This window comes from Hypanus sabinus, chromosome 1, assembly GCF_030144855.1.
Source record: "Hypanus sabinus isolate sHypSab1 chromosome 1, sHypSab1.hap1, whole genome shotgun sequence".
NCBI lineage: Eukaryota > Metazoa > Chordata > Chondrichthyes > Myliobatiformes > Dasyatidae > Hypanus > Hypanus sabinus.
Genome location: NC_082706.1, coordinates 56,671,924 through 56,691,326, shown reverse-complemented (window position 1 = coordinate 56,691,326; position 19,403 = coordinate 56,671,924).

The following is a 19,403-nucleotide window of genomic DNA, read 5'->3' as shown; positions in this document are numbered from 1 at the left end:
CAAACTGGCTGCTGGCTGGGTGCCCAGAGGTCCGAGTTCTTTGGGTACAGAGCTCAGAAGAAGCGACACAACAGACTTTTAACATCATAAATCAGTGAGTTGTTTGCTATGTCTCCCCTCCCACTGTGAAATGGGGACATATCTTTTTCCCTTATTAGGGAGAGAGAGATCCTGTGTTAGGTTGAATTTCTGGGTGAACAAGTAGTCTTTGGGGTACTGTAAGTTTGTGTCTTTATTGATGCTTTGCTGCATGTTTGAGTGCTTGTTGGGGGTGGGGGGTGCTGAAGTTTTTTTGCTGATAGGGGAGGGGGTATCCTTGCTTTGCTGCTGCTTATGCCTGGGTGCGAGGAACTGGGGGGGGGGCTTTGGGGTTCTAACATTTAACTGTCATTCATTCTTTGGGGCACTCCTGTTTTCATGGTTGTTAGTGAAGAAAAATAATTTCAGGGTGCATATTGTATACATTTCTCTGACACTAAATGTACCTTTGAAACCTTTGAAATGTTACTTGTCATTAAATACAGATTCTCTGTGCCTCACGTTATTCTAAAGGGTGGTTCATGTAATATTACAAAAAAAAGTATTTCTACCTTAGACTATATTTCCCTCATTGTTATTTTATATCTTTCTTTATTCTTTGTTAAGTTTATGTACCTTTTGTTTGCAGTGTCTGTAACAAACTGTGCAGTTGATGCAGAAAGCCAGTTCAAGTGGTATTTATTTGCTGGGTATGGAAGATCTTGAGGACAAACTTGCAGTTGAACTTGAAGAGATATGAGGAAACTCACAGAGATAAAAGTAAAAACCCGTCACCACAATCTGATTATGAGCGCCCAGTGTCACGTGCCCTCACTGGCAGATATCACTGTGAGTAATTCAGAAGTCACTCCTCATGACATGCTGTATTTTAACATCTTTTCTAAGTCCTTCCTCACTCCCAATGAGCATCTCATCCCTTCTTCTACCCATGTCATTTGTACCATTGTCTACACCAATCTCTTGCTGTTCTCCTTGAGAATGTTTTGCAAACGTTCTGGGACATCTTTGACTCTCACACCTGGGAAGCAACACACCATCCTGTTGTCTATTCTGTGCCCCTCCTGTCTGCCCCCTCACTATTGAGTCTCCTATCACTATCACTCTGTCTGACTGCACCCTTTGTCTCCGAGCCACCACAGAGAGTTATGGACACAGCTCAGCATATCACGGAAACCAGCCTCCCCTCCATGGACTCTGTCCACACTTCTCACTGTCTCAGTAAAGCAGCTGGCCTAATCAAAACCCCAGTTACCCCAAACCTTCTCTATTCCCTCCCCCATTGGGCAGAAGATACAAAAGCCTGAAAGCCTGTACCACCAGGCTCAAGGACAGCTTCTATCCCACTTTATAATGAATGGTTCCCTCAGACAATAAACTGGACTCTTGACATCACATCTGCCTCGTTATGACCTTGCACCTTACTGTCTGCCGGCTTCACTTTCCCTGTGGCTGTTACACCTCATCCTGCATTGTTATTGTTTAATCGTGTACAACCTCAGTGCACTGAGTAACGATCTGACAGCTTCTTCCCCTCGGCCATCAGATTTCTGAACAGTCATGAACATGACATTGTTATTCCTCTTTTCCATGATTTAGTTTTTATTGTAGCTTACAGTAATACTTTTTATGTATTGCACCGAGCGTCTGTCACAAAACAACAAATTTGATGACATATGTCAGTGACAATCAATGTGATTCTGGCTCTGGTTCACCGTACCTCGGTACATCTGACAATAACAAATCAATTCCAGTTGGAGGTGCAGGGACCCTCAGTGAGGATGGAGGGACCTGTACTGATTGATTCAAAGTGCAGAGACCTGCACTGATGTGACACCTTTCTGGGTCTTGCCGTGTCTCAACACGTTTTCCTGCAATGTTGGAGGCTGTCAGCACCAGGCTGGGGTTGTGAACCTCACCCAGACCAGCCCCATCAGAAACCGGCTACAAGATGTTCCTGGAATATTAATGGCTAAAGAAAACGTTAGCAGGTTGGTTCAACAGACACTGCAGTTCAACAGCACGATGGCCTTGACTTGCAAGTTTCAGAGTTTAATATAGAGAGGTTTTGTCGCAATGACATCATCTAGAACAGCGCCGACAGTTCTGGCGCCCTGAGCAACAGGAACATTGGAGACAGTGTAAAGGAGATTCACCAGGCTAATTCCTGACATGAGAGGGCTGTCCCACAGACAGACAGTCAAAAGAATGAGGGTAAACTTATCCTTCATGTCCACTAACAACCCGGCAGCGTGCTGAGTGGCTCCTATTGGACCCAATGGTATCGCAGTAGGAGGCGGAGGCTCCGCCGCCAGAGGTTCGGAGAACACGGAAATAACAAGAGTAGTTCAGAGAGTTGTCGGAGGAAAATGGAGAATCGGTGGGTACCGGGGCGGAGGATTGGGATTCGGGAGGGGAGGAATGGGTTGTGAAGGAGAGAGTGAAAGGGATAGGCTATCCTCTCCTTTGTGACCCTTCCGGTTCCAACACCTCTCCCTGTTTTTGTCCAGGAATGGGCAGGGGTAGAGGTTTATGGGACTGCGGGCAGGTGGGTGAGGTGTGGGAGGTGGGTCTATTCCCAGTTCTAACTGTACACTGTGCAATACTTGCCCTCCGATGCCCCAGCGGAGCCTTACAGAGATGTTTCCTTTAGGAAGGTCACAATTACATATACAGTATAGCGTTAGGATTAGGGTACATACTAATCGGCGCTGCGTGGTCGACCCCCGCCCCTGTATTTCTAATGACCAGCACTGTTGATTGTTCCTGGGTTACAATGCTTTCGTGTGATTATGTTGGGACGTTCCATTTCATTTATTGTTGCATTTTAGCTTGGGTTATACAGTTATTCGCTTGTGTATTTGTGGGTCACCCTGACTGTAACCGGGGAACCGGGGTGTGTGATGGTCACCTCGTGTCCATCACAATAAAACGGCTGTTGAGGTTAATGAGCTTCCTTGTGTCATTATAGACCAAATGCTCAATGTAGATAAGTTAAAATAAAATAGTGGAAAAAAAGAAATTAAGAAGTAGCGAAATGTCTTGGCTAATATGGCCAGTACGCATGATGGAGCAGACTAATTTTACAGGTTACAGCAAATTACATTATTCTTGTGCAGTGGCCACCCCACCCCACACCAGGGAGTGATGTAGCCACTCAGAATGCTCTCGAGGGTATATTAGCAGAAGTTTTCGAGAGTTTTAATCTCCTCAAACTCCTAATGAAATATTGCCACTGTCTTGCCTTCTTTATAGCCACATTGATAAGATACAGAATGAGAATCACCCTGAGTGAAATGTGCTGGTGTGAGGCAGACTGAGTGAGCACAAGTTCTGTGTTTTACAGTGCAGTGTTACGGTCGAGGAGACGTCCATGAGAAGATTGTGAAGGAACTGCACATATTCTCGTGTGAAGAGCCAGGAGTTCCCTGTCTTCTGTTTGTCTACAAAGTGTCTCATGAATTTCAGGATCTTCGAAATGCCCTCCAGTGGGTCACAGGTCGATACTCTTGTTCTCTGTCTCTCTCTCTCTGATGTGATATTTCTCTTTGGTGGCTGTGCTGACTTTTCCCTCTTCTCTCCTGTCATTCAATAATTGTGGAGCATAAAACAATCTGCTGGAGGAGCTCAGTGGGTCAGGCAGCATCTGTGGAGGTGAAGAGATGGTCGATGTTTCATTTGCAAATCCTGCATCAGGATTGTGAATGTCAGCATCCCTCCATCTGCACAGACCCTGCCCGACCCACTGTGTCCAGAATCACTGACATAAGGAGTGAAATGTGTTGTTTTGTAGCAGCAGTACAATATAAAACATAAATACGATCAGAAATATGAAAACAATAAGTGAGTCATGTAAAAAGAGAGTGAAATAGTGAGGTAGTGTTCATGGTCTCGACTGTCAGGCAGAGGTGAAGAAGCTGTTCCTAAAATGTTGAGTGTGTACCTTCAAACTCCTGTGCCTCGTCCCTGAATGTAGCAATGAGAAGAGGGCATGTCCTGGGAGTGGATGCCACCTTTTTGAGGCATCACTTTTGAAGATGTTCTCGAGGTTGGGGAGGCTAGAGCCCATGATGGAGCCCATGAAAAGCTGTTGCTTTTCCCATTTCTGTGCATTGGGCCCCTCCATACCAGACGGTCATTCAAGATCCATGTATTATCAAATAATGTATAAATAATACACTTCGAGATTTGTTCATTTACAGGCAGTCACAAAGCAAGAAACCTGAAGAGACCAATTTTCAAAATAACTATAAATAACACATTATACAAACAACAGCATTCTTTCAATCAGATTGAGTCCTTAGTCTGCTCTCTGGAGCCCCCTGAATCAGCCCAAGCCTCCTTACATTAACCACCTCAGTTCATCATGTTAACAGGGTAGAAATGTTGCAAAACTCACAGGGACAAAAGATGTCCGTAGTAATGCTTTTAGTCACATTTCCTGCCACCTGAACTGCCAGTAGAGCAATCTTAAACTGTATAGTTAGTCAGAATCAAAAACAAGAGAAAATCTGCGGATGCTGGAAATCCGAGCACCAGACGCAAAATGCTGGAGGAACTCAGCAGGCCAGGCAGCATCTGTGGAAAAAATGTACAGTCAATGTTTTGGGCCAAAACACTTCAGCAGGACTGGAGAGAAAAAGATGAGGAGTAGATTTAAAAGCTGGTGGAGGGGAGAGAAACACCATGTGAACCCAGGAGGGATAGAATGTAGTAAAGAGCTGGAAAGTTGATTGATGAAAGAGATACAGAGCTGGAGAGGGAGAGTTCAATAGGAGAGAACAGAAGATCATGGAAGAGGGGAAGAGCTTCAGAGGGAGGCAATGAGCAGGCAAGGAGATAAGCTGAGAGAGGGAAAAGAGGGGAGGGGGAAATGGTGAAGGACGAGGTCCATTTCCAGAAGTTCAAGGAGTCGACGTTCATGCCATCAGATTGGAGGCCACCCAGATGGAATATAAGGTGCTGTTTCTCCAATCTGAGTGTGTTCTCATCATGACTGTAGAGGAGGCCATGGACGGACAGATTGGAATGACAATGGGAAGTGGAATTAAATGGGTGGTCACACTTGTTCTGGTGGAAGGAGTGCAGGTGCCAGGTGAAATGGTCTCCTAATCTACGTCGGTTCTCACTGATTAAACAGGAGGTCATACTGGGAGCACCAGACACAGTATATGACCCCAAAAGACTCACAGGTCTGCAAGGACTGTTTGGGGCCCTGAATGGTAGTGACGGAGGAGGTATAGGGGCAGGTGTAGTACTTGTTCTGCTTGCAAGTATAAGTGATGGAGGGAGATCAATGGGGAGGGATAAATAGATGAGAGAGTTGCATAGGGACTGATCTTCGATGACATCGACTGGAATATCTTCCATGATGAGGATGTCTCCAAGTTCACTGGTGGAGTCACGTGCTTCATCTGGAAGTGCATTAACAAGGTTGTCCCCCAGAAGTCGGTCAGGGTCTTCCCGAACCAGGAACTCTGGATCAATAGGTCTGTGCAAGCAGCACTTACAGTAAGACATTGGGCTTACATCACGGGAGATCAACTAGAGCTAAAGAAATGCAGCTGTGATCTGCGTAAAGCTATCAAGGCTGCAAAACAACAATATAGGGAGAAGATTGAGTCAAGAATCACAATGAATAGCACACGTGACTTGTAGCGAGGGCTGCATACCATCGCAGACTTCAAAGCCAAACGTTGTGGTGCCACCAACATCACGGCCTCTCTCCCAGACGAGCTCAATCGCTTTCATGCTGGGTTCGATGTCGCTAACTCTGAGCCTCCGAGGAAAACCACCGCTACAACCTGCAACCTGGTCATCTTTGAGGCTGAGGTACGCAGATGTTTCCAATGAGTGGACAGTCACAAGGCTGTGGGACTGGACGGCATCCCAGGGTGAGTACTCAGGTTGTGCACAGTACAACTGGCAGGTGTGTTTACAGGCATTTTTAATCTCTCCCTCTCCCATTATAGAGTGCCCTCCTGCTTCAAGACATTCCAGCGTTGTCCCTGTACCAAGGTAACATGCCTGAACGACTGGCATCCTGTCACCTCAATAGTAAGCAAAGGCTTTGAGAGGCTGGTCAAGGATTATATCTGCAGCTTGCCACCATCCAACTAGACCCCTTACAATTTGTCTACCAACACAACCAATCGACAGATGACACCATAGCCACTGCTCTACATACCGTCCTTACACAACTGGAGGAGGAGGATGCTTATGTGAAAATGCTGTTCTTGGACGACAGTTCAGCATTCAACACCATAGTTCCATCCAGGCTCGACTAGAAGCTCAGAGACCTCAGCCTTGACCCTGCCTTGTGCAGCTGGATCCTGGACTTCCTTTCAGTTCGTCAGTAGGTTGTAAGAGTAGGCTCCCTCACCTCCAACCCTCTGACTGTCAATACAAGAGCCCCTCAGGGCTGCGTATTGAGTCCCCTCCTTTACTTCCTGTACACCCATGACTGTATCGCCACCCACAGCTCCAACCTGATAATTAAATTTGCCGAAGACACTACATTGATTGGCCTAATCTCAAACAATAATGAGGTGGCCTACAGGGAAGAAGTCATCTCTCTGACACAGTGGTGTCAAGAAAACAACCTCTCCCTCAATGTCACATAAACAAAGGAGCTGGTTGTGAATTACATTGTGAATGGAGATGGGCTAACTCCTATTAACATCAATGGATCTGGGGTTCCGAGGGTAAACAACTTTACCATGTCACCGAGAACCTCACGTGGTCCGTACACACCTGCTGTGTGGTTGAAAAGGCACAACAGCACCTCTTTCACCTCAGACGGTTGAGGAAGTTTGGTATGGGCCCCCAAATCCTAAGAAGTTTCAACAGGGGTCAACAGTTGAGATCATTCTGACAGGGTGCATCACTGCCTGGTATGGGAACTGTACCTCCCTTAATCGCAGGTCTCTGAAGAGAGTGGTGCGGACAGCCCAACGCATCTGTAGTTTTGAACTTCACATGATTCAGGACGTTTACAAGGACTGGTGTGTAAAAAGGGCCAATAAGATCACTGGGGACCCAAACCATCCATACCACAATCCATTCCAGCTGCTACCATCCGGGAAGTGATACCGCAGCATAAAAACCAGGACCAACAGGCTCCGGGACAGCTTCTTCCACCAGGCCATCAGACTGATGAACTCACGCTGATCTGAGTGCACTCTATATTATTTTGACTGTCATTGCACAATTAGATGGAAACGTAATGTAAAGATTTTTACTCCTCATGTATGTGAAGGATGTAAGAAACAAAGTCAATTTAATTCAACTCAGCCCCTGTGGAAAGCAGAAAGTGGGGGTGGGAAAGATGTGCTTGGCAGTGGGATCCCATTGGAGATTGCAGAAATTTCAAAGAATTATATGCTGTATGCAGAGGCTGGTGGGGTGGTCCATGAAGACGGGTGGATGGGGTAAAAGCAGATGTGTGTGAAGTTGAAGAGATCAATTGAGGGCAGCATTGATGGTGGAGGAAGAGAAGCCCCTTTCTTTGAAAAAGGAGGACATTTCCATTGTTCTGGAATGAAAGACCTCATCCTGAGAGTAGATGCAGTGGAGATGGATGAATTGAGAGAAGGGGATGGTGTTCTTACAAGTAACAGAGTAGGAAGATGTATAATCCAGGTAGCTGTGGAAGTCCGTGGGTTTATAATAGACATCAGTAGATAAGCTGTCTCTGGAGATAGTGAGACTGGGAAAGGGGAGGGAGGCTTTGGAATTAGACCAGTTAAATTTGAGGTCAGGGTGGAAACACAAAAACATAGAAAACCTAAGCACGATACAGGAGGCCCTTCAGCCCACAAAGTTGTGCTGAACATGTCCCTACCTTAGAAATTACTCGGCTTACCTATAGCCCTCTATTTTTCTAAGCTCCACGTACCTATCCAAAAGTGTCTTAAAAGACCCTATCAAATCCACCTCCACCACTGTTGCCAGCACCGTTCCACGCACTCACCACTCTCTGAGTAAAAAAACTTACCACAGACATCTCCTCTGTACCTACTCCCCAGCACCTTAAACCTGTGTCCTCTTGTGGCAGCCATTTCAGCCCTGGAAAAAACCCTCTGACTATCCACACAATCAATGCCTTTCATCACCTTGTACACCTCTATCAGGTCACCTCTCAACCTCCATCGCTCCAAGGAGAAAAGGCTGAGTTCACTCAACCTATTCTCATAAGGCATGCTCCCCAATCCAAGTAACATCCTTGTAAGTTTCCTCTGCACCCTTTCTATGGCTTCCACATCCTTCTTGTAGCTTGGCAACCAGAACTAAGCACAGTACCCCAAGTGGGGTCTGACCATAGCTGCAACATTACCTCTCAGCTCCTAAACACAATCCCACAGTTAATGAAGGCTGATGCCTTCTCAGCCACAGAGTCAACCTGCGCAGCTGCTTTGAGCATCCTGTGGACTCAGACCCCAATATCCCTCTGATCCTCCGCATTGCCAAGAGTCTTACCATTAATACTATATTCTGCCATCATATTTGACCTACCAAAATGAACCACCTCACACTTATCTGGGTTGAACTCCATCTGCCACTTCTCAGCCCAGTTTTGCATCCTATCAATGTTCTGCTTTTACTCTGACAGCCTCCACACTATCCACAACACCTCCAACATTTGTGTCATCAGCAAACTTACCTACCCATCCCTCCATTTCCTCATCCAGGTCATTTATAAAAATCACAAAGAGTTATGGTCCCAGAACAGATCCTTGAGGCACTCCACTGGTCACCGACCTCCGTGCAGGATATGACCTGTCTACAAACACTCTTTGCCTTCTGTGGACAATAGACAATAGGTGCAGAAGTAGACCATTCGGCCCCTCGAGTCTGCACCGCCATTCTGAGATCATGGCTGATCATTCACTATCAATACCCAGTCCCTGCCTTGTCCCCATATCCCTTGATTCCCCTATCCATCAGATATCTATCTAGCTCCTTCTTGAAAGCATCCAGAGAATTGGCCTCCACCGTCTTCCGAGGCAGTGCATTCCACACCTCCACAACTCCCTGGGAGAAGAAGCTCTTCCTCAACTCTGTTTTAAATAACTGACCTCTTATTCTCAATCCATGCCCTCTAGTACTGGACTCTCCCAACATCTGGAACATATTTCCTGCCTCAATCCTATCAAATCCTTTAATTATCTTAAACGTTTCAATCAGATCCCCTCTCAATCTCCTCAATTCCAGCGTGTACAAGCCCAATCTCTCCAATCTCTCTGCGTAAGACAGCCCTGCCATCCCAGGAATCAACCTAGTGAATCTACGCTGCACTTCCTCAATTGCCAGAATGTCCTTCCTTAAACCTGGAGACCAAAACTGTACACAATATTCCAGGTGTGGTCTCACCAGGGCCCTGTACAAATGCAAAAGGACATCCTTGCTCTTGTATTCAATTCCCCTTGTAACAAAGGCCAACAATCCATTTGCCCTCTTCACTGCCTGTTGCACTTGCTCATTCACCTTCATTGACTGGTGAACTAGGACTCCTAGGTCTCTTTGCATTTCTCCCTTACCTAACTCTACACCGTTCAGACAATACTCTGCCCTCTTGTTCCTGCTTCCAAAGTGGATAACTTTGGACAAGCCAGTTCTGGATCCACAAATCAATGTCCACTTGGATCCCATGCCTCCTTACTTTCTCAATAAGCCTTGCATGGTGTACCTGATCAAATGCCTTGCTGAAATCCATATACACTACATCCACTACTCTTCCTTCATCAATGTGTTTAGTCACATCCTCAAAATATTCAATCAGGCTCATAAGGCATGACCTGCCCTTGACAAAGCAATGCTGACTGCTCCTAATCATATTATACCTCTCCAAATGTTCATAAATCCTGACTCTGAGGATTTTTTCCATCAACTAATCAACCACTGAAGTAATACTCACTGGACTATAATTTCCTGTTAACTCTACTCCCTTTCTTGAATAAGGGAACAAAATCTGCAACCCTCCAATCTCCGGAACCTCTCCCATTCCTATTGATGATGCAAAGATCATTGCCAGAGGCTCAGCAATCTCCTCTCTCACCTCCCACAGTAGCCTGGGGTACATTTCATCTGGTCCTGGTGACTTATCCAATCTGATGCTTTCCAAAAGTTCCAGCACATCCTCTTTTTTTAATACCTACATGCTCAAGCTTTTCAGTCTGCTGCAAGTCATCACTACAATCACCAAGGTCCTTTTCAGTAGTGAATACTGAAGCAAAGTATTCATTAACTACCTCTGCTATTTCATCCACTTCTATACACACTTTCCCACTGTCACACTTGATACGTCCTATTCTTACATATCTTATCCACTTGCTCTTCACATACTTGTAGAACGCCTTGGGGTTTTCCTTAATCCTGCCCGCCAAGGCCTTCTCATGGCCCCTTCTAGCTTTCCTGGTAAGCTTCTTCCTGTGAGGCTTATAATCTTCTAGATCTCTAACATGACCTAGTTCTCTGAACCTTTTGTAATCTTTTCTTCTTGACTAGATTTATTACAGCCTTTGTACACCTTTGTACCCTCCCGTAACTTCCCTGTCTCATTGGAACATACCTGTGCAGTACTTCACACAAATATCCCTTGAACATTTGCCACATTTCTTCTGTACTTTTCCCTAAGAACATCTGTTTCCAATTAAAGCTTCCAATTTCTTGCCTGATAGCCTCATGATTTCCCTTACTCCAATTAAATGATTTTTCAACTTGTCTGTTCTTATCTCTCTCCAATGCTATCGCAAATGAGATAGAATTGTGATCACTATCTCCAAAATGCTCTCCCACTGAGAGATCTGACACTTGACCAGGTTCATGTCCCAATACCAAATCAAGTACAGCTCTCCTTTTGTAGGCTTATCTACATATTGTGTCAATAAACCTTCCTGAACACATCTAACAGACTCCACCCCAACTAAACACCTTACTCTAGGGAGATTCCAATCGATACTTGGGAAATAAAAATGTCCCATCACAACAACTCTATTATTATCACACCTTTCCAGGATCTGTTTCCCTATCTGCTCCTCGATATCCCTGTTACTATTGGGAAGCCTCTAAAAACACCTAGTAAAGTTATTGACCCCTTCCTGTTCCATTCCTCCACACACAGAGACTCTGTAGACAATCCGTCCTTGTCTGCAGCCATGACACTATCTCTGATCAACAGTGCCTTGCCCCACCTCTTTTGCCCCCCTCCCTGTCCTTTCAGAAACATCTAAAACCCGGCTCTTGAAGTAACCATTCCTGTCCCTGAGCCATGCAAGTGTCAGTAATGACCACCACATCATAGTTCCAAGTACTGATCCACGCTCTAAGCTCATCTGCTTTGTTCACAATACTTACATTAAAATAGACACATCTCAAACCATCAGTCTGTGCATGTCACTTCTCTATCACCTGCCTATTGTCCCTCTTGCACTGTCTACAAGCTTTCTCTATTTATGAGCCAACCTCCTCTTTCCCAGTCTCTTCAGTTCGATTCCCAGCCCTCAACAATTCTAGTTTAAACTCTCCCCAGTAGCCTTAGCAAACCTCCCTGCCAGGATATTGGTCCCTCTGGAATTCAGTTGCAACCCGTCCTTTTTGTACAGGTCACACCTGCCCCAAAAGAGGTCCCAATGATCCAGAAATCTTAATCCCTGCCCCCTGCTCCAACCCCTCAGCCAAGCATTTATCCTTCACCTCATCCTATTCCTATTCTCACTGTCGCGTGGCACAGACAGTAATCCCGAGATTACTACCTTTGCGGTCCTGCTTCTCAACTTCCTTCCTAACCCCGTCGTCTTTTTTCAGGACCTCCTCCCTTTTCCTACCTATGTTATTGGTACCAATATGTACCACCACCTCTGACTGTTCTCCCTCCCCCTGCAGGATATCTTGGACGCGATCTGAAATATCCCAGACCCTCGAAGTTGGAGGCAAAGTTGATGAAGTCAATGAGATCAGCATAGGTGCAGGAAGCAGCACCAATGGAGTCGTCAATGTAGTGTAGTTGCCCCTCTGTTGATTGTCAGTCACAATGCTGTCCACAGTACATATGTAGGTATTTACTGGTCTTTGGTGACATATCAAGTTTCCTCAATCCCCAAATGAAATCTAACCGCTGGTGTGGCTTCTTCATAACTCCATCAAAATATCGGGCCCAGGCTAAACCTAATGAAACGTTGACAGCCTGGAACTTAACAATGAGCCCTTGATGCGGATGAGTGTGAGTTTCCCCGATTTCCTCTTCCTGAAGTCCACCATCATTTCCTTGCTTTTACTGACATTGAGTGCAAGTTTGTTGCTATGACACCAGTCAACCAGCTGATCCACCTCCTCATCACCTTCTGAGTGTCATCAACAAAATAATAGATGGTGTTTGAGCTGTACTTAACTACACAACCATGGGTTTATGAAGAGTAGAGCAGCGGGCTAAGCACACACCCTTGAGGTGCTCCGGTGTTGATTGTCAGTGAGGAGGAGATATTATTATCGATCCACACTGACTGTCTTTTCCCGGTGAGGGAGAGACAGAGGTCCAAGTTTCATTCTTGCTGGTCAGTGCTGAAGGTATGATAATATTGAACACTGAGCTGTAATCAATAAACAGCAGCCTGGTGTAGGTATTGCTGTTGTCCAGGTGATCCAAGGCCAAGTGGAGAGCCAGTGAGGTTGCATCCACTCTAGACCTATTGTCATGATAGACAAATACAGCAGGTCCAGGTTATTGCTGAGACAGGAGTTAATTCTGGCCACGACCAACCTCTCAAAGCACTTCATACAGTAGCTGTGAGTACCACTGGGTGCTAGTTGTTTATGCAGAGACGGGTAAACCCTGGTGAATGAAATCTGTGTAATTCCACTACAGGGAAACAAGGGGTGAAAAGAGAAGACATCAGTGTTGTGATCCTGCTGGAAAAGTGTTTGGATAAAGTTTATAAACCGGTGGAAGTTGCTCACCAGGGAATGTTTGATGCCAACACTGTTGTTGTGCGAATTCTCTGGGAGCAGCAGCGGTGGAATTCATCTGTTAAGATTCAGGAGAGTCCCAGCAACAAGGAGGCGATGGACAAAGTGAAAAGGAGCATCAGCAAGTGTCAGAGTGAGTAAAGGTTTCAACACAGACGTGTTTGCACTTGTTAATCCCGGTATGTGATGTATAGATGGTGACAATCTCCTTCCCCCTGCTGTGACTCCACATCCACAGGGGACAATTCTTCACTCTGCTCTGAACTGGTCGGGAAAACCATTCAGTTCAGCAACAAAGAGGAACACTGTCAGTGACTGTCACAATGTATTGAAGATCAAGTTCCATTTCAGTTGCCCATGTCATGCACTGCTGTTGAAATCCTCAAACAATGGGATTACCAAATCAGAGTTTCCTTTTGGACCCGGATATCACGTCTGGTCATTCATTTTTCTATGACTACATCATTGTACTAGATTGTGGCATTTTTCTGAGCGTTGGAAAGATGCAGAGTAGCCGGTAATTCCTCGATTTCGCTTTCCTTCCCTGTATTGATTCGTTGGGAATGGGGATCACTGTCTCAGCACAAAGATCGTTGAACACTGAGATGAGGAGTACCCAGTTATTTGGGATATCCAATGCAAGACTAGTGGAACGGGTATCCAGGACCTGCGGACTGGATGGGAAGGTGGAGCTGAGGTTGGTGGGAACTCATTGAGGGGAGTGGGGGGGGGAGGGTAGGTCCCAGGGTTTGACTGGTCCACTCTATTTTCTATTTTCCTGTCTCCGGTATTCCAAACCTGTGACAGGAAAGACAGACAAAGCATTGATGTTGCTCGGTGACTCTGAAGTTCCTCTTTAGGCCCGTGTTTTGGACCAAGATCACTCCATCTCTCCCCAGCATATTTCTGTTTCCCGTCCAGTGGAATTCCCATTTCTCCGCATTTATCATCATCTGCCAAGAAAAGTGTCAATAAAATATTCTGTTGCGCTGAACTGTTTAAACTAATTGATAAGTGCTTAACTACCTGAACCTGTACAGGTAGTTCTACCTGTACATTGATGGGTCTGTCTAAAAAACACCCTTAAATATCCTTTATCTATTCTGCCTCTACCACCATCTTTGTCAGCACATTCCAGATGCTCACCACTCTCTTTTGTTTAAATTTAAATATAAACACAAACCTTGTCCTGCTCATCTCCTTCAAACTTTCCACCGCTTACCTGAAATGCATGTCTTTTAGCATTAGACATTTTGAGCCTGGGAGAAAGATCTCAAGCTGTCTGCATTATCTGCAATGTTTCTCCCAATCTCCTAAAGTTCTGCTCCAGAGAAAACAACCTAAGTTTGTTCAAACTCTGCTTCTGCTCACACCCTCTAATCGGGCAGCATCCTGGTGAATGTCTTCAGCATCTTCTCCAAAGCACCCACATCCTTCCTGTAATGAGGGACCAGAATTGAATGCAGTGTTCAGGTCTGGTCTCACAGCAGCTTGATAAAACTGATACAACAATGCTCCATCAATGGCAAGCATGCTACACACCCTCTTCAGCTCTCTATCAACCTCTCCTTACAGCCCACACCCTCTAATCCAGACAGAATCGGGTGGTCACTTCCCAGGAACTGTCAAGAAATACCCTAAGCAACACACATAAAGTGCTGGAGCAACTTAACAGGTTGAACACCATTGAGGGAAGGGAATAAACAGTCAGACATCTTGGGCCAAGAAACTTCTCTAGGACTGAAAGCGAAGGAGGAAGAAGTCAAGGAAAAAGGAGGTGGGGAGGGGAAGCAGCCAAACTAGAAGGTGTTGGGTGAAGCCAGGTGTGTGGAGAAGCAGGAATCTGATCAGAGAGGAGAGTGAACCTTAGGAGAAAGAAAAAGGGAAGGGGAGCCAGAGGTAAATGATAAGAAGGTGAGAAGAGGTAAAAGGCCAGAATGGGGAATAGAAGAGGGAACAGGGAGGAAAATCATTTTTTACCGGAAGGAGAAATCGATATTCATGCCATCACGTTGGAGACTACCCAGATGGAATATGAAGTGCTCCACCTGCACTGTAATGGTGGCCTCATCTTGACACAAGAGGAGTCCATGTACCAACATATCGGAATGGGAATTGGAATCAGAAAATTAAGATGTTTGTCCACCTGGAAATTCCACTTTTAGCAGATGGTGTGGAGGTACTTGACGAAGCAGTCCCCCAGTTTATGATGGATCTCACCAATGTGGAGGCCACATCAGGAGCAGCGGACACAATGGGCAACCCTAGAAGATGCACAGATAGAGTATTGCCTCATCTGGAAGGACTATTGGAGTCTTAAATGGAGATGAATTGCAGGCGTAGCACCTAGGCCACTTGCCAGGATAAGTACTGGGAGGGAGATTAGTGGGGAGGGACAAATGGACAAAGGGATTGTGGAGGGAGCGATCCCTGAAGGGGGGGGGGGAGGGAGAGGGAAATTAGTGGTGGGATCCCTTGGGAAATGGTAGAAGTTGAGGAGGATGATGTGTAGAATGCGGAGGCTCATGGGGTGATAGGTAAGGACAAGAGAAACTCTTATCACTGTTAAGGGGTGGAAAGATGGCATGAGCATCAATATTTGGGAAATGGAGGAGATGTGGGTCAGGGCAGCATCATAGAGGAGGCAGGAAAACCCTGTTCTTTGAAAAAGAAGACAATCTCTCATCTCTTGGGTTACCATACAAGGAATGTCTGATGACTCTGGGCCTGTACTTGCTGGAATTTAGAAGAATGACAGGAGACCTCATTGAAACCTTTTGATGGAGTGGATGTGGAAAGGATGTTTCCCATGGTGGAGGAGTCTAGGACAACAGCACGCAGCCTCAGGATAGAGGGGTGTCCTTTCAAAACAGAGATGGAGAGACATTTCTTTAGTCAGAGGGTAGTGAATTTGTGGAACTTGTTGCCATATGCAGCTGTGGAGGCCAGGTCATTAGGTGTATTTAAGGCAGAGGTTGACAGGCTCTTGATTGGACATGGCATCAAAGGTTACGGGGAGAAGGCCGAGAAATGGGGCTGAGGAGGAGGGAAAAACAGGGATCAGCCATGATTGAATGGCGGAGCAGACTTGATGGGTCAAAGGGCCTAATTCTGCTCCTATGTCTCATGGTCTTATATTCCACTCAGAAGGAAAGACCAGGATGGCAAGGTAAGAGAACCTTGGATGTTGAAAGAGGTGGTGAATTTAGTCAAGAAGGTAAGGGAAAACTATATAAGTCCGAGGAAGCTAGAATCAAACAGAGCCCCTGCAGCCAGAAAAGAACTGAAGGGAATTAGGAAAGCCAGGAGGGGCTACAAAAAGTCTTGGAAAGTAGATCTAAAGAGAATCCCAAGGCATTCGATAGATACATTAAAAACAAGAGAGTAACTAGGGAGGGGGTTGAACCCTTTAAGGATAAAGTGGGGGAGGATTTACTTGGATACAGAGGATGGGGTGAGGTCCTCCATGAGTACTTTACATCAATACTTACCAAGGAGAAGGACTTGGAGGCCAAGGAGATCAGTGCTGAGCATATTACTATGCTTGGGCATTTTGGCATAGAGCAGGAAGCTTCAACATGATGCCTTTTAAGAGACCCAGCACTATATCCCAGGGTCTTATGGGATAAACACCAGTTTATTGAGAGAGGAAAGAGATGAAATAAATGGGGCTTCGACCAATATCTATGTCAATATCTAGTCATGGGCAATGTCCTGGAGGACTGGCGAGTAGTTAATTTTGTTCCATAATTCAAGACAGGAACTAGTGATTATTCTGGAAACTATAGACCAGTGATTCTCTTATCAGTGACGGGGAAGTTTCTGGAGAGAATTCTTAGGGATAGGAAAACCATGGCCTAATTAGGGAGAGCCACCAAGGTTTTGAGCTGAGCAAGTCATGCCTTACTAACTTGATTGCATTTTTTGGTGAGATGACCAGAGTGGTAGATGAATGTAAAGAGCTGTGGTTGCTGTCTGCAGGGCGTTTGACAAGTTCCCTCATGGGAAGCCCATACAGAAGATTAAGATGCATGGGATCCATGGCGAATTGGTTGTTTGGATTCAAAGCTGGCAGCCCATAAAAGACAGAGGGACATATTCTACGTGGAGGTCTGTGATTAGTGGTGTTCAGCAGGGATCTGTTTATGATATGGATGAAAATGTAGATGGGTGGGTTAGTAAGTTTTCAGATGATGAGAAGATTGGTGGTGGTGTTGTGAAGACTGGGGAATAAATCAGTTGCAGATATGGGTGGAAAATTGGCAGGTGGAGTTTTAAGGAAAAAAAGAATCATGATAGGTCCCTCATTGACCAAAGTGGACATCACTATGTGGAGTTGCAGAAGATGGGCAAAGTCCACAATGGACATTCCCCTCTGTTTTCACTGTGGAAAAAGACATGAAGACTCTGCCAAATTTCTTTAGCATCCTGAAAAGGCAGAGATGTTGGTGAACTTTCATGGTCATGCCACCTTTGTCGAAGGATATGGACAGGATTTGGTGATGAATTTGAGCTCTCAACCATCACAGTCTCAGCACCATTGATGTAGACAGGAGGGCGTGCACAATCTCCCTTCCTGATGTCAATCACCAGCTCTTTTGTTTTGCTGACATTGAAGGGAAGATGATTATCATGACACCATGTCACTAAGCTTTCTTTCTCCTTTCTGTACACCAACTCAACATTACTTGAGATACATAATGTTTTCAACTTGCATTTCAGGTTCTTCACAAGAAGACTCTGGTGTCTGTGCAACATCAAAGCATGGGTAAGTTTTGTCAGCCCAGTGTTGACCACGGTACACACCCAACCAATCCCAATTTCCTGTGTTGACTTATATTGCTCCAAGTGTCACCTCTTCAGTCATAGTCACAGAGTCATACAGCATGGAAACAGGCCTTTTGGCCCAACTTGTCCATGTTGACCAAGATTGACCAACCAAGCTTGTCCTATTTCCCTGCACTTGGCTTGTATCCCTCTCAGACTTTCCCATCCATGTATCTGAGCATCTAAGTCCATCTGGCAGCTTTTTCCATATGGATAGAATCCTTTGTGTTTAAAGTTGTCCTTTAAGCTCCTATGAGATCTTTCCTCCCTCATCTCAGATATTTGCCCTTCCTTTCTTCATTTGCCAACTCTGTGGTGAAAACACTGAGTGTATTCAGCCTTTTATTGCCCCTCATGATTTTCTGCACCTCTGTAAAATCACCCCTCAGTCTCCTATGCTCGGAGGAATAAAGTCCTAGCCTGTCCAATCTCTCTCTATAACTCAGTCCCTCAGTCCTGGCAGCATCATTCGAAATCTTTCCAGTTTAATAACATTTGAACTGAGCAGAGGATCTTGGGCTCTGTGATGCACTTCTGGGTCGTGCAGGGGGTTGTACTGGGGGTTGTGCAGGGGGTGGTGCTGGTGCAGTGGAGACCGGCCCTGTGGTGTGATGCACTTCTGGGTTGTGCTGGTGCTGGTGCAGTGGAGACCGGCCCTGTGGTGTGATGCACTTCTGGGTCGTGCTGGTGCAGTGGAGTCCGGCCCTGTGGTGTGATGCACATCTGGGTTGTGCTGGTGCTGGTGCAGTGGAGACCGGCCCTTTGGTGTGATGCACTTCTGGGTCGTGCAGGGGGTTGTGCTGGTGCAGTGGAGACCGGCCCTGTGGTGTGCAATGATTGGGAGATTGAGAGTATGGAAAAAAGTTTGGTTTGGTCTGTAACTTTTGTTCTGTTTTACATTTTGGATGTTTGCTTGCCTTACAGCGACCTCAAAAGATTTTTTTCCCTGCCAATCCTTTGTTTTGAGTGGCTGTTTTTTTTCCCACCTTTGCATGCAGCTGTAATGTGTTTACGATGAAAAAGTGAGACAATAATTAGATAGTGCTGAAGTTGCCAGCGTAACAAGGTAGGAGCAAGAGTCGCTTCGTGGTATAATTTACCGGTGCAGAAAGGAATGCAAATATAGATGGGCTGGTGGTGTTGAGAATCAGCTCTGCACAGGGGACTCGTACAGTGGGTTGCTGACCAGGAGCACAGTAGGACACCACCCTGGATGATTAGATAAGCTCCTGGCCAGAGCTGGGGTGGATCCAGTAGTCATTGTCCACATCAGAACAAATGACACAGGTAAGGGCAGGCTGTCAGTTCTGCAAGACAAATTTAAAGAGTTAGGTGGGATGCTTAGGGACAGGGCTGACAAGGTGGTCTTCTCGGACGTTCTGCCAGTGCCACGCACGAGTGCAGGTAAAATGGAGGAGATTAGAAGTTTGAATGCATGGCTGAAATGATGGTGTAGGTTAGAGGGACATAGGTTTATGGGACATTTGGGCACCTTTTGGGGCCGTCAGAACCTGTACCACCAAGACGGATTGCATTTGAAGCAGAGGCGCACAAACGTATTAGGCAGGCATTTGCTT